General features: G+C 42.5%; 1 pseudogene; it reads right to left on the reverse strand.

Annotated features, from left to right (window-relative positions):
• Positions 1-4388: 4388 nt before the first annotated feature.
• LOC116541414 lies at positions 4389-14030 on the reverse strand (annotated as a pseudogene).
• Positions 14031-14814: the final 784 nt, after the last annotated feature.

Consider the following 14814-nt stretch of genomic DNA (forward strand, 5'->3'; position numbering starts at 1 on the left):
CGACAGAGCAAAACTCCATCTCAAAACAAAAAAAAAACATTATTGATTAGTTTTGTCCAGTTCAAATCACTTCAGCCTTCTGGCTTTTACTCTCATTTGATCCTAGAGATTGTTCTGACCCTTTCCCATAAGTTCTTATGCTCCTATATTCCTTTAAGAACAAGACACCTCAATAAAGAATAAGAGACTGGTGTGGAGCTGGTTTTGGATCATCTACTTAAAACCTGTTGGAGGTTCATTCCCTCTGCAACCTTACAGCAAAGTAGACCTTCCATCCTCTCTTGGAAAGCTTTAGTAACATGGGAAATCCCCATGCCCATGGCTATATTTCCTCTTTGGGGATTCGGAAACATCTTTTTAATAGGAGCAGAAACCTTTCTCTATGCATAGCTTCTTCCCATTGGTATTAGATGTATCCCTTTTACTTACACCATTGAGCATTATTGAGCAAGTCAATTTTCTCTTCCCTGTGACCGCTCTTCAAACCATGAAACAGGTTTTATTATCTTCATCTATGCCACTTTTGCCTGGCCTTCTCGCTGCTAAGCATTCCCAGTTCCCTCTCGGTCACTTTTGGTCATCAGACAAGAAACATATCCCAGAGTCATTTTATTTTCTCAATTTTTGTAAAGTGTCTTATAATATTGTTTTAGGCCCCTCCACCACCACCCACGCACAGCAGGGCAGCATGCAGCTCCCAAACTAGTCCTGATTGCAAATTCTGGAGCCACTGAGGATAGATCATCAAGACCTTTACTAGGTTCTTTACACAATTATTACTAATAAAGGTAAATTTACCTAATGCTTAGTATGTGCCAGACACATATCATTTAATCATCACTTTTATAGATAAGGAAAAAGTTGAGACTTTAACTTTACCAAAGTAAAGTTTTACTCATATAGTAAGCAATAGAAGATTTTTTTTTCCATTTATTTATTTTATTGCATTTTAGGTGTTGGGGTACATGTGAAGAACATGCAAAATTGTTACATAGGAACACACATGGCAGTGTGATTTGCTGCCTTCCTCCCCATCACCTACATCTGGCATTTCTCCCCTTGCTATCTCTCCCCAGCTTCCCACCCCCCACCCTCCCTCCCCTATTTCCCCCCAACTGACCCCAGTGTGTAGTGCTCCCCTCCCTGTGTCCATGTGTTCTCATTGTTCAACACCCGCCTATGAGTGAGAACATGCGGTGTTTGATCTTCTGCTCTTCTGTCAGTTTGCTGAGAATGATGGTTTCCAGGTTCATCCATGTCCCTACAAAGGACCCTAACTCATCGTTTTTTATGGCTGCATAATATTCCATGGTGTATATGTGCCACATTTTCCCTATCCAGTCTATCGTCGATGGGCATTTGGGTTGGTTCCAGGTCTTTGCTAGCAATAGAAGATTTTAACCCAGTCCACCAATTCCAAAGCCTATGTTCTTAAGCAGGAAGCTATACACCAAATTGAGGCACAACTCCTACTTTTTTCTTCTATTCCCCTTCTAAATTTTGTACACTTCCAATATTCAGCATGACAGAGTTGATGCTTCCTCTCTCAAAACCCAATTCCAGAGTCCACCAGACTCCACCCACTCTCAGATGGTTAACACAAACCCTCACTGTCTTGCAACCTCAGCTGGATCAGGAAGCATTATCATCTGGAAGGAGCTGCAAGATACAGCTTACTGCCATTCTAGTCAGGTTGGCTTTGACCCCTATAGAGAAACATAAGCCATGAGAGAATATAGAAGGACAAGGATAAATGAGATGGGTGGTATGGCAAAAAAAGAAGGAGAATTAAGGCTCAGGACAAGAGTGTGTGGAAACCAGTCCTGAAACAGGAAACATGAATTGCATAGTCAGACAAAATCTCAGGGAACCCCTGTCCCCAAATGCTGAACCACAGAGTAGACACGCAGGAATGGATTTATTTAAAAGACCAGAGAATGTGTAAGTTGACTATGATACAGAGGATACTCCCTTTCTAAAAGAATGAAAAATCAACTAGAAAAGGGAAACTGACATTGTTAAGAAGCTCAAGGGTCTTTTTTGTAAGCAAAGAATGACAAGGAGGAAGGCATCTGTGGAGCTCATGTCCCTTTTATCAGTATGATGAAAGAAATCTAAAACAGGAAAGGCCAATCAGTTCTAATTGTTCTATTAAGCAGCAAAACTGGAACGGTAGCCAGCGGACTCTGAGCCACAGGGATTTATGACAATGGCGAATACACTATGATGTTCAGAGAAACCGAGCAGCTGAGTAGAAGAGTGATGTCAGCTGCGACAATGGACGATCCCAGTTCTTTCCTCATCTTGCTCATCTCCTGCCCCTGACCTGGAATCAGGGAAGTCTCTAAGAAGCCTCAGGGTCTTTTGGTGGGAAATGATATTCTAAGACCACAATCTGAATGCCAGGGATGCAACTGCTTTGGGTTGGTTGTTGTTTCTAGGCTTTTTCTTCGGATGGAGACAAAAAAAATTATCATGAGTTCAATGATACTCCCAAGACAAATTTGAAACCACACAAAGGCCTGAGGAATAGATAACTATTCTACTACCACTATTTTTGAAAATAGCTAAAATTTTCCTTTGTGAGTGCCATCTCCAACCTCCCCTTCATTTTTACACTTGTACTAGACCCACATTACCAAATGATATAGCCATTACATACCATACTCCCTCTTTTATAACTCTCAGTTTTAGTTCTGTAAGTAACTGATATGGTTTAGCTGTGTCCCCACTTTAACCTCACCTTGATTTGTACTAATCCCCACATGTCAAGGGCGGGCCAGGTGGAGATAATTGAATCATGGGCGTGGTTTCCCCCATTCTGTTCTCGTGGTAGTGAATAAGTCTCACGAGATCTGATGGCTTTATAAATGGGAGTTCCCCTGCACGAGCTCTTTTGCCTGCCACCATGAAAGGTGTAACCTGACTCCTCCTTTGCCTTCTGCTATGTTTGTAAGGCCTCCCCAGCCATGTGGAACTGTGAGTCAATTAAATATCTTTTTCTTTATAAATTACCCAGTCTCAGGTATGTCTTTATTAGCAGCCTAAGAACAGACTAATACAGTAACTATATTTAGTTTTTTTGTTTTGTTTTTGAGGCAGGAGTGCCCAGGTTGGAGTGCGGTGGCACGATCTCAGCTCACTGCAACCTCTGCAGCCTGGGCTCAAATGATTTTTGTGTCTCTGCCTCCTGAGTAGCTAGGTGGGACTACAAGCACACACCACCATGCCTGGCTAACTTTCTGTATTTTTAGTAGAGATGGTGTTTCACCATGAAATCCTGAACTCCTGACCTCAAGTAATCCTCCTGCCTCAGCCCCCCAAAGTGCTAGGATTATAGGTGTGAGCCACCACACCTGGCCAATATTTAGTTTCTTATAGTTCTGCCGTATCTATAACATCAGCTCAGAAAGTCATTATACGTCATACTACCTTCCTTTTAAACTCATTTCTTATAGTTTGTTTTAGTTCTACAAGGAACTATAGTATTCACCGTCAGTCCTTATGTCAATGTCCCTTTAGTTATTCTGGTTGTCGAAAGCTTGTCTTTTGGGGGATTTCTCAGGAAGGGCTAATGAGATCAAGTCTCTAGTTCTTACATGTTATGTTGGTGTGTACCCCTTTATACAGGCCTACTGCTCTCCAGGCTTGTGGTAGGAAGCCTTCAGTGTATCTGGGAATTGTTCACCAAAGCTGTCTTTGGTCCCAATGTGGGCCAAAGGGGTGTGGGTGGGGCACTCAAGTTCTGGCACTGTTTTGACTTTCAGGCACCAAGGGTTTAAATTGTATGAGATGATAGTTACTGCTGTGGCACTTATCTGTGGAAGGCTGAACTGTGTGAATGCAGGTAGACCAGAGCCAGACTTTTAGCATAAGGATTTGAGGGAAGAATGAGGACTGCAGGAACTGATCTTTACTCGCTGATCCCTTTCTATTGTGCCAATAGACTGGGTTCTGTTTCTCTTCATGGACTAGCCGTGTGCCTTCAAATCATATTCCTTAGATTGCTTCAAGTCATCAGGCTCACAGAGATGTTTAGGAAACAATCCACATGAAAGCATCTAGCAGCATGCTCAAAATGCCTTTTTCCTTTCCTTCCTTCCAGTTATCTCTCTGCCTGGGTTCAGCTCCTTCCTTTCCCTAAGACTCCAAAGAACACCATTTAGTTTCTGGCAAAGCTGACATCACTTTATCTGGTTTTAATGATAGTTTCATATCACAAGTCCCGTTTTCTGATGTTCTTTATTATTTCTGCCAGTGGCAGTTTTGAATCAAAGAGTGTATTTGAAGCATGGACTCATTGTTAATAAGACGTTGCAGCAGGGTGGCCCGAGGACCCCCTGAAGCTCCTGCACTAGACACAAGCCTAAGCTCAGGTCTCCTGACCCTCAGAGGTCTCCAGTGATGTGGCTTGTGTCTGGAAAGCGCAAGAAAGACACAAGTCCCACACAGTCCTCAGGCCACCCTACTCTGCATGGAAAGAAGAGGTGGAGCTGAGACTAATTACACATTCCCCATAAGCCCTGGGGTCCCATGGGATGCTGTGAAGTCAAGACCCCTGTGGGAATGAGTGAAGGGCTATAAGTGAAGAGATGTGGGCTGTGCAGGGATGTGTAGAAGTCATCCCAGGCCTGAGAGGACCGTAGACCCCAGAAAGGAAAATGGATAAGACTGTGAGGGATAGTGTGTGATCTTTCGCCTATCATGAAGGTTCTGAGGTCATGTTAATCCAGCTCCGCAAAGGACAGTGCCTCTCCACAACCCACCTCTGTACTCTGAAGACACTCTTCATGTGATCCCCCGAAACCAGGTCCTCAAGGAGCTACAGGAACGGTTAAAAAGTCAGAGACACTCATACAGATGGGGTCACGTCACATGGGCTATGTCCTTGTGATGTGCAGGCCTGCATGCTTGTGAAAGAACTGTGGGGGTGGCCTCTCACAAAGAACTGATCCTGATTCTGCTGCTGGTCCTAAAGGCTATGGATATCAGAGCAAATGTCCACAGGTTCAACCCAGAGTGTCCAGCTCTCTGTGGGGTATGGTCTGAAAGGGAAAGGCACACTACTGCTCAGGGAGTAGGAACAGGAGCTGCTCATGGTTTTCACCACCGTGCTAAAAAGCAAGTGTGGATTACTCCTGGTACCAGACAGTTTACCCGAGTGTTCTTTGGTGCCTGCTCCCCTGCCAGGGTCTTGGTGAGGCCCAGAAGGGCTGTTTTACTGACATTACAGGCCCCCAGCCTCTGTAGAAAGAAAGGGAAATAGATTAATAGATTGGAACTGGGAACAAGGGAGAGTCATTTGGGTTTCCTGGGTTCTGCTCAAGGAATTCATCCCGACAACATCTCCAGATCATCAAGTGTGAGAAACAATGTACGAAAGACGTGGCAAGAGGCCCTACTATGTGCATTATGTAAAAGGCAAGGTCTGTGACACACAATAACCACATTTGCACTGGAGAAGTCCTGAGGGAGCAATTGTCAAACTTTGGATATTTCCATATATCCAATTTTCCAGATGAAATGAGTTTCTGCTTACCTAACCTAGAGACATGAGATGGTCATACCTACAGCAAGTGGAATATAGGCTGAAACTGAGGAGACCAGGACCACTGAATCTTGCCTGGAAAGATTAAGATAGGGTGGTATGTGAGTAGAAGACAGTTATTATATTGTGTGTGACTGGGAACAGAGAGTGTATGAAGGAGGGGTGGAGGACTATGTGAGTAAACAAGAATAGCTTGGGTCTGGTGGAGGTAGAGTACAGTGGTGAGCTGAGTACATTTTGTATTATGTGCTGAGGTTTATCTGTCCTACTTCAATTTCTTGATTGCTAGCCCTTCCTAGAACTATAAATTTCCTAGAACTGTTTCTATAAATAAATTTCTATAAACTCACTCAACAGAAATAAAAAATTTAATAAAATATGTCATTTCTGTCTAATCAGATTTTAAAATTTTAATTTGATTTAAAAATCTAGCTTGACAATCTTTATATTTTAACTGTCATCACTGATACACTAGGGTTAATGTCTAACATCCAATTTTATGCTTTTTAAAAATTCTCCCAGTTCTTTGTTTTCTGTCCCTTCCTGCTTTTTTTTTTAAATTTTTTTCCCCAATTCCACTTCTCTCTCTGTTAGATTAAAAATATACTGCATACTTCATTGCCATTCATGTAGCTTTGCCCTAGAATGGTAAACATGCCTGTTTTGCTTATCAAAGTTTAAGATTAATATCTTTACCTTTTCTCTAACATGAAAATCTTCTAACACCTTAACTCCATTTCTATCTACTGATTTAAATGTTATTTTTGCCTATTTAACTATTTGTGGAGTTAACTTTTTAACTCCGTAAACCTATTGCTTTTTACAAGAAGTAGTTCAATTTTTTCATGTTACTATATTCTACGGTTTTCATTCTTACTTTCATCTTAGATTTTCTGTACGAGATCATTTATTTCCTTCTGCCTAAAGTACGCCATTTAAAATTTCCTTTAGTCAAGATCTTCTGGTAGTAAACTTTGTTTTCATTTCTCTGAAAATGTTATAAATTTGCCCAAATTTTTGAAAGATATACTTGATAGGTATAGAGTTCTAGGTTGATAGTTATATTCTTTCAGCATATGGCAAGCTCCATTTAAATTGGATTATGAATAATAGGATTTTGGCAAGTTAATAAGAAATAGAAACAACTTAAGTGGAGCTTCCTTCATGAAGTCCTGTCTTATCCACAAGGTTGAAGAAAACAATCTTTTACTTGCTCAGATCTCACAATTAATAATAGTAGTAGTAATAATATTAATAATGTTTATTGTAAATATTGAAACCAATTAAATTATTAAATTTTATTTATACTACTTATAATTTATACTATAGTTAATATTCATTCTTTACTTTTTTAATATTTTATTTTAAGTTCAGAGTACATGTACAGATTTGTTACATAAGTAAACTTATTTCATGGGGATTTGTTGCACAGATTATTTTATCATCCAGGTATCAAGCCTAGTACCCACTAGTTATTTTTCCTGATCCTCTTCCTCCTCCCACCCTCCACCCTCTGATAGGCCCCAGTATATGTTATTCCCCATTATGTGTTCATGTGTTCTCATCATTTAGCTCCTACTTATAAGTGAGAACATGTAGTATTTGCTTTTCTGTTTCTGCATTGTTTTGCTAAGGATAATGGCCTCCATCTCCATCCATGCTCCTGCAGAGTACAAGCTCTTAAGTTTAGTTAGATCCCATTTGTCAATTTTGCTTTTGTTGCAATTGCTTTGGCTTCTTTGTCCTGAAATCTTCGTCAATTCTTATGTCCAGAATGGTATGGCCTAAGTTTTCTTCCAGTGTTTTTATAGTTTTGGGTTTTATATTTAAGTCTTTAATATATCTTGATTTAATTTTTGTATACAGTGTAAGGGAGGCATCCAGTTTCAATCTTCTGCATATGGCTAGCCAGTTATCCCAGCACTGTTTATGGAATAGGGAGTCCTTTCCCCATTTTTTGTTTTTGTTAGCTTGGTCAAAAATCAGATGGTTGCAGGTGTGTAGCCTTGTTTCTGGGCTCTCTATTTTGTTCCATTATTCTATGTGTCTGTTTTTGTACCAGTATCACAGTGTTTCGGTTACTGCAGCCCTGTAGTATAGTTTGAAGTCAGGTAGCATGATGCCTCCAGCTTTGTTTTTTTGGTTTTTTTTTTTTTTTTTGCTTAGGATTGCCTTGGCTATTTGAGCTCTTTTTTAGTTTCGTATGAATTTTTAAGAAGTTCTTTTTCTAGTTCTGTGAAGAATGTCATTTGTAGTTTAATAGTAGTAGCCTTGAATCTATATATTGCTTTGGGCAATATGGTCATTTTAACAATATAGATTCTTCCTATCTGTGAGTGTGGAATGTTTTTCCATTTGTTTGTGTCATCTCTGATTTTTTTGAGCAATGTTTTGCAATTCTCATTGTAGTAATCTTTCACCTCCCAGGTTAGCTGTATTCCTAGGTATATTTTGTGGCAGTTGTGAATGGAATTATTGACTCTTGGCTTGGCTGTTGTTGGTGTATAGGAATGCCAGTGATTTTTGTACATTAATTTTGTATCCTGAAGCTTTGTTGAAGTTGTTTATCAGCTTAAGGAGCTTTTGGGCCAAGGCTGTGTGGTTTTCTCAATATAGAATCATGTCATCTGCCAACAGGGATCGTTTTTTCTTCTTTCTTCTCTTCCTATTTGGATGCCCTTTATATCTTTCTCTTGCATGATTACTCTGGCTAGGACTTCCAATAATATGTTGAACAGGAATGATGAGAGACGGCCTCCTTGTCTTGTGCTAGTTTTCAAGGGTAATGCTTCCAGCTTTTGCCCATTCTGTATGATGTTGACTGTGAGTTTGTCATAGATGGTTCTTATTATTTTGAGGTATATTCCTTCAATACCTAGTTTATTGAGACATTTTAACAGGAGGGGAGTTGAATTTTATCAAAAGCCTTTTCTGAATCTATTGAGATAATCGTGTGGTTTTGTCCTTAATTCTGTTCATGTGATGAATCACATTTATCGATTTGCATATGTTTTGCCAACTTTGCATCCCAGGGATAAAGCCTACTTGATCATGGTGCATAAGCTTTTTGATGTGCTGCTGGATTCAGTTTGCAAGTATTTTTTCTTTTCTTGCTGTGTGTCTGACAGGTTTTGGTATCAGGATGACGCTGGCCTCATAGAATGAGTTAAGGAAGAGTTCCTCTTCCTAAATTTTTTGGAATAGTTTCAGTAGGAATGGTACCAGCTCTTCTTTGTACAGCTGGGAGAATTCAGCTGTGAATCTGTTGTTCCCAAGCTTTTCTTGTTAGGCTATTTATTACTGATTTTATTTCTGAGCTTGTTATTGGTATGTTCAGGGATTCCATTTCTTCCTGGCTCAGTCTTGGGAGGGTGTATGTGTCCAGGAATTTATCCTTTTCTTCTAGATTTTCTAGTTTATGTTCACAGAGGTGGTCATAATATTCTCTGATGACTATGTGTATTCCAAGGGGTCAGTGGCAATACCCCTTTTGTTGTTTCTCATTGTGCTTATTTATATTTTTTCTTTTTTCTTCTTTATTAGTCTAGCAATCTATTAATTTTTTTCAAAAAACCAACTCCTGGATTCATTGATCTTTTGAATTTTTTGTGTGTGTCTCATTCTCCTTCAGTTCAGCTCTGATTTTGATTATTTCTTGTCTTCTGCTAGCTTTGGGGTTGGTTTTCTTTTGGTTCTCTAGTTCTTGTAGTTGTGATGTAAATTTCTTTCAGTTGTGAAAAACTTTAGTTGTAAAATACTCTTGTGATGTTCTTGTAGCTGTGAAAATGAAAATATTCATTTTCAAATAATTTTTTTGAGACAGGGTATCACTTGATTACCCAGCTGGAAGTACAGTGGGGTGATCATAGCTCACTGCACCCTTGAACTCCTAGGCTCAAGCGATGTTTCCACCTTAGCCTCCCAAAGGGTTGGGATTACAGGCATGAACCATTGCATCTGGCCAATGTCTGTTATTTACTCTAGTAAATATACATAGACACAGTCTTTATTATGTGCATAATCAACATATTTTATCGTGCCAATTAGTGTCCACAAGAGGTCTGCCAAGCATCATTATCCCACTTAATAGGTAAAGAAATGAAGGCCCAGAGAGTTTAATTAACAAGCATGTACAGCTAGTGACAGAGCAGGGATCTAAAGGTAGATCCCTCTGACTCCAAGCCCATGCTGTTTTCATTACATTCGTAGTTTGCAACCAGTTTTGTGAAGCCAGATTCTGCAAGAGGTGCCCAGTACCAGCAACAGGACCAAATGGTTGAGCACCAGGCCCCTAATGCAATTTTAACTTTGGCATTTCTGCTTCTGTCTGTTTTATATATTGGACTCCTGTGGAGGTTATTCTTTGGCAAAAGGTTTCTGCCATTAAAAGCAATTTGAAAACGATTGTATTGTGTTCAATCACATAAATTACCGTATTTGGCCATTTTCTATCAACAAAAGTGATATTTTTTGTCCCTCCCACTTTCTCTTACACTGTCCCTGTCCTCCCCAACCTTTTCCCAGCCCCTGCCAGTCATTTCCCAAATTAGGAAACCTGCTTCCTTGTTCTCCCCACAGCCTGTGGTAGATGCATTACCTGTGGGGTGGGCCTAGGGCTGTCTCAGCATCAGTGACTCGGGTCCACTGAGATTCAATCTAATATCACACCATGCCTGTGTTAGAGCTGGAAGGGGCCTCAGAAGTCATCATTAGTTAGAAGTCCTGGTTGTGTTTCACAGATGATCACACAAGTCCAGAGAACAGCCCAGTCTATACTAGCTGCTCAGTACATACTTGCTGAATTCAGCGGCTGCTCCAAAATATCAATATGGGAACTGAAGGGAAGCAGAACAGTTGGGGAAAGAGTCTTAAAGCTACATCTATCTGCAAAGCACTTTACCTGAGACGAGGAAGCTCACTTTACCTCCACTGACCATTTTAAAGAAGAGAGTGAAGGCAGCGCTGGTGGAGATAACTGGGTGGCCCTGACTTTCAGAGGAGGCATGGCTAGGTGGGGAGAAATGTTTAAGAGGCAGGGCATGGCCAGAGGGATCTATTTTAGAACAGGAATGAGATAGGCCCAAGTAGGAGGAGTGGAATGGGGATGGCTAGAGCACCTTCAGGAGAAGCTGTGTTCCTAAGGTGATCAGAAAATGAAAGCTTCCAATGCTTGGGCTGAAATCCAAGAACTAAAAAGGAGCTCCCAGGAGCACAAGCAGATTTTTCCAACCCCAGTACAAATGGCATGGGGAGAACATCTGGGAACATCCCAAGTTACTGAGACCAGTGGGGAATTGACAGCAAGAGACAGCCCATCCCACAGGTGATGCATCTACCACGGGCTGTGAGGACAGCAAGGAAGCAGGCTTCTTAATTTGGGAACTGACTGGCAGGGGCCAGGAAAAGGTCAGAGAGGTTGGGGAAAGTGTCAGAGGAAGCAGGAGGGACAAGAGTTGAATGGGACTGGAAAACAACTGCTCTGGTTACAGGTCAGCTATCGGGAGCCTCAGAGTCATCAGCCTGAACTCCTGTGGCCAGAGCTCCTGTAGTCAAGTCCTTGCCAGACACCCTGCGCACTCCAGATGTGAGAGAATGACATTAATTTGTAGAACTGTTTTGTGTTTTTAGCTGACCCAGAAGTATGAAAATCACACTCACCATTCTTTATGACTGGCTCAGCTAAGCCTGTTTCCCACTAGGAAGGCCTAACTCTCAAATCTGGCCCTTCTCACTCTAGTTCCCCTGATCCCTGTTTGATATCAAGCCGCTACGTCCTTATTCCCCTTCTCCACCCTCACCCCATCTTTTCCATGTGGGGCAGCAGCTGACTCAGCAGCGTTCTCACCATATAAGGAAATACCAGGTCAGAATGTGGGCATGACGACCTCTGGTGCCCATGATATGGGCAGAGTGTTGGCTTTCCTGTGCATACATGGAAATGGGGGTATCCTGAAGATGCAGGAGTAAAGGGATCAGGTTGAAGACTCTTCTGGCAGAAGACCCCAGAGTCTGTGGGTTGTCTCCCCATGTCTCCAAGCTTACCAGTTTCATCTGGAGCAGAGGAGGCATCAACAGCTGAGTCTGGGGAAGGCTAGATTTCAGGGAGGTACCTGTGTTAGGGATTAAGCTGTCATTCTCTTCTCTGTGCCCCATATTTTTTGTGACTATTTGGTTTTTGATTGGACATTCCCTGCACACTGGCAGCTCCTGAACAATAGGGACCAAAATTGCTACTTAGACATTCCTACATCCATCTCACAGGTGGAGAAATTCAGGCTCAGAGAGTCTGAGCCCCTGGCCTCACTCTGCACCAATGAGTCTGTCATTGGAAGATGGATGTGTGGTAGCTGAGGATCAGCTCTGGATGTGTAAGCTGAGATGGAGAGAGGGTTACATGGCAGGAAGGTGAGGATGAAGTCCGGCCTGCCCTCTGCTGGCTTCCCCAGACCTCACCTTGTCCCAGACCTCCTCACTGCCCCCCAAGGTACTTCCCACCAAGGGACTAACCCCTGCTATGCATACCAGGAAGTCCACATCCCCAGTGTTCCAGGGCCTATGAGTGAGAAAGGGACTAGTGTTAGGGAAGAAGAAGGTGTCTACAGCAGTGGGAGGTGTGTCATGTCCCTGGGGCTGTGCCTGGATCAAGTTCAAGGCACAGAAGAACAATATGACGTGAGGATGGAGATTATCTCTTCTCCTTTAGGAACCAGGTACTGAGCTTCTGGATAAAAAGTGGTGGAGCATCACCCGAGTACCCTTTCATGTCCTCCTCCTAGTCCCAGGCACTGTTGGCTACCTGTCCCCAAACACATCTCTCACCTGCACTGTGTCTTGAAATTTCACTGTCCCCACTCCATTTCCCTGAACACTCAACCTCTGACTATAAGACAACTGTTCCCTTCTGGACAACATCTGTCCCCTCAGACTCCTCCTCAGGGATCTTCCAGGGGGGCCTGGATGGTATTCAACACAGAGCTGGCAGAGAAGCCAACTTCTCCTTTCTCACCAGCATGGTCCCCACTCCAACATCTCCCTGTGTCCCAGGTGACATCCACTCCCTCTCACCCTGAGGGAGAGAACAAACCTGGGTGGAGAAAGGATACCCTCCCTGAGCTGGTACTTTCTCTGCCCAGGTCTGTTAAATGGCAATTGGGCCTCGTGGACAAGGCTCCAGCGACACATAGTTGACCTGATTCCTGTCATGGTGACTTTATCCCTCTCCTCTAGTGTGGATTATAGAATCAGAATCCCTTAGTCTGTCTGCACCTCCTTCTATGCCCCTTACTGTGACCACCAGCCACTCCCAGTCCTCAGTCTTCCCCACAGGGCACACGGTGCCTGGCACACACTCAGCCCTTCCCCTGCAGCATGGCCACAGCCCAGTTCACATTCTGCTGCTTCCGGCTGCTGATGGCCACTTGGGCCCTATTCTGGGCCAGACGCTGGGCAATGGTGAAGCCAATCCTGGGGGCAGAGATGAGGAGGAGGCGACAATTCAGACTAGGACTGTGACTTTTCTTACTGCATTTCTAGCCCTGAGGCACCAAATGAATTCTCTCCACTAACTCAGAGCAGCTAACCTCATGCTCTACTATGGATGGTCAGAGGACCAGAAGAGATAAAGAGGAAATAGGTCAGTCCACAGATGTATTGAACCTCCTATGTCCACATCAGATCTTCTTGGCCTCTACTCCCACTAGAATTCCTACTATAAAAACTTGTTCTTAGTTCCTCAAAGTTTTGGTTTGCTTTGTAGCTGCAACCAGAGAGCTCCCTGCCTCGGGCATGTGAAACCACTGAGTGCTCACAAACATGCAACTTGAAAGTGTGAGGCATTAACCAATGTAGGGCAACTCTCAACTGATGGAGGAATTCTCTTCTTTTCCCCGATAGATGCCTCTGAGATGCATTTCATGCTTCCTAGAGACCTGTGGAACTCATCACCCAGCAGCCTGTAGTGGGCCAACTCCATAACACATCCCACGCTGGTTTTGTCTCCTTTTCTAGTTTCCTCTCCTGTTCCTCAATGTTTCTCATTAAGATCACCTTCCCAAAAGACGACTAGCACTTGTAGGCTTTGTTTTGTGGGGCTGAGCCTAAGAAAATTAGGTCAACAAAACCCAGAGACACCCACAGTTCCCAAATTCCCAAAGAGTTGCTCTCACCTGTTTGTGGATCCTGTTATCACGGATGCTTTGTTGGCTGGTTTGAGCCTATAGTTGGCTCCACTGCTGGTGCTTCTCATGTAGACTGGAGCCACAGAGGACATGAGGCCCCTCCAACCCAGGGTCTGGGGCCAAAACATGCTGGTTTCTCTTTGATCTTCTTCTTCTTGAACCCAGTCCAAGGAGGGAAGCCTCTAGAAAGGCAATCACAGTTCCAGTAAGCAGTTCCTGTAAATAGGGAGATGAAGCATCATCTCCCTTTTTGGGCTAGAACTGTTTGGGTCTAGGAATCACTCCTGGAAGATTAGCCTAGAGCCTGCTCCTTTAACCCTTCCAATGGTTTTAAGAACACAGAATTTCCTATATTAAAGCTCTTCTCTTTAAATTAGCTTGAGTGGCTTCTGTTATCTGGTATCAAATTCTGACATGCACACATAGTTTGAGAAAAGAAAATAATTTTTATCTGAGAAATACAAATCCTTTTAATTATCAGGCCCAGAGAGACATTGAAATGAGGGCACAATCCCACACCCTACTCTCCTCTTTGAGCTAAGTATTCATCTCTTGACCCTGCTATTGCCACAGGCAGCTGTAAATTAACCTAATAATGCCATACCAGACACTATAACACACACTTTATAGTTCAAAAATGTGTAGCCAATCACTAATCAATGTTCTTTGTGTAAACCAATGAGGATTTCTGACAAGCAATTTTGTAACAGCCCATTCCCTGTCCCCATTTTTTGCCTTTAAAAATCCACTTGTAACTCCTGCTAATTGGAGTGTATATTCAGGGCAGGTTGAATCTATGCTCCTGGGTTGCAGTCCTCAAGCTTGGCTCAAATAAACTCTCTACTTGTATTAATTTTGCTTCAGCTTCACCCTCTTAGGTCAACATATCCCATAAATATTTATTCATTGAGAGCACCTAAAATAATGAATATCTGCTTCACAAGTTTGTTGTGAGAGGCCCATATAAATTAAGATGTGAGAGGGCTTTGTAAACTATCAAGTGCCTAAAGTTCCACAGCTGCTTAAGGGTGATGTGTTTTATCACTTGGTCCTCCATGAGTCTCTAGCCTCAAGCCTCGAGATACATTT

This window comes from Sapajus apella, unplaced genomic scaffold (assembly GCF_009761245.1).
Source record: "Sapajus apella isolate SASKATOON/1434 unplaced genomic scaffold, GSC_monkey_1.0 scaffold151, whole genome shotgun sequence".
Lineage (NCBI taxonomy): Eukaryota > Metazoa > Chordata > Mammalia > Primates > Cebidae > Sapajus > Sapajus apella.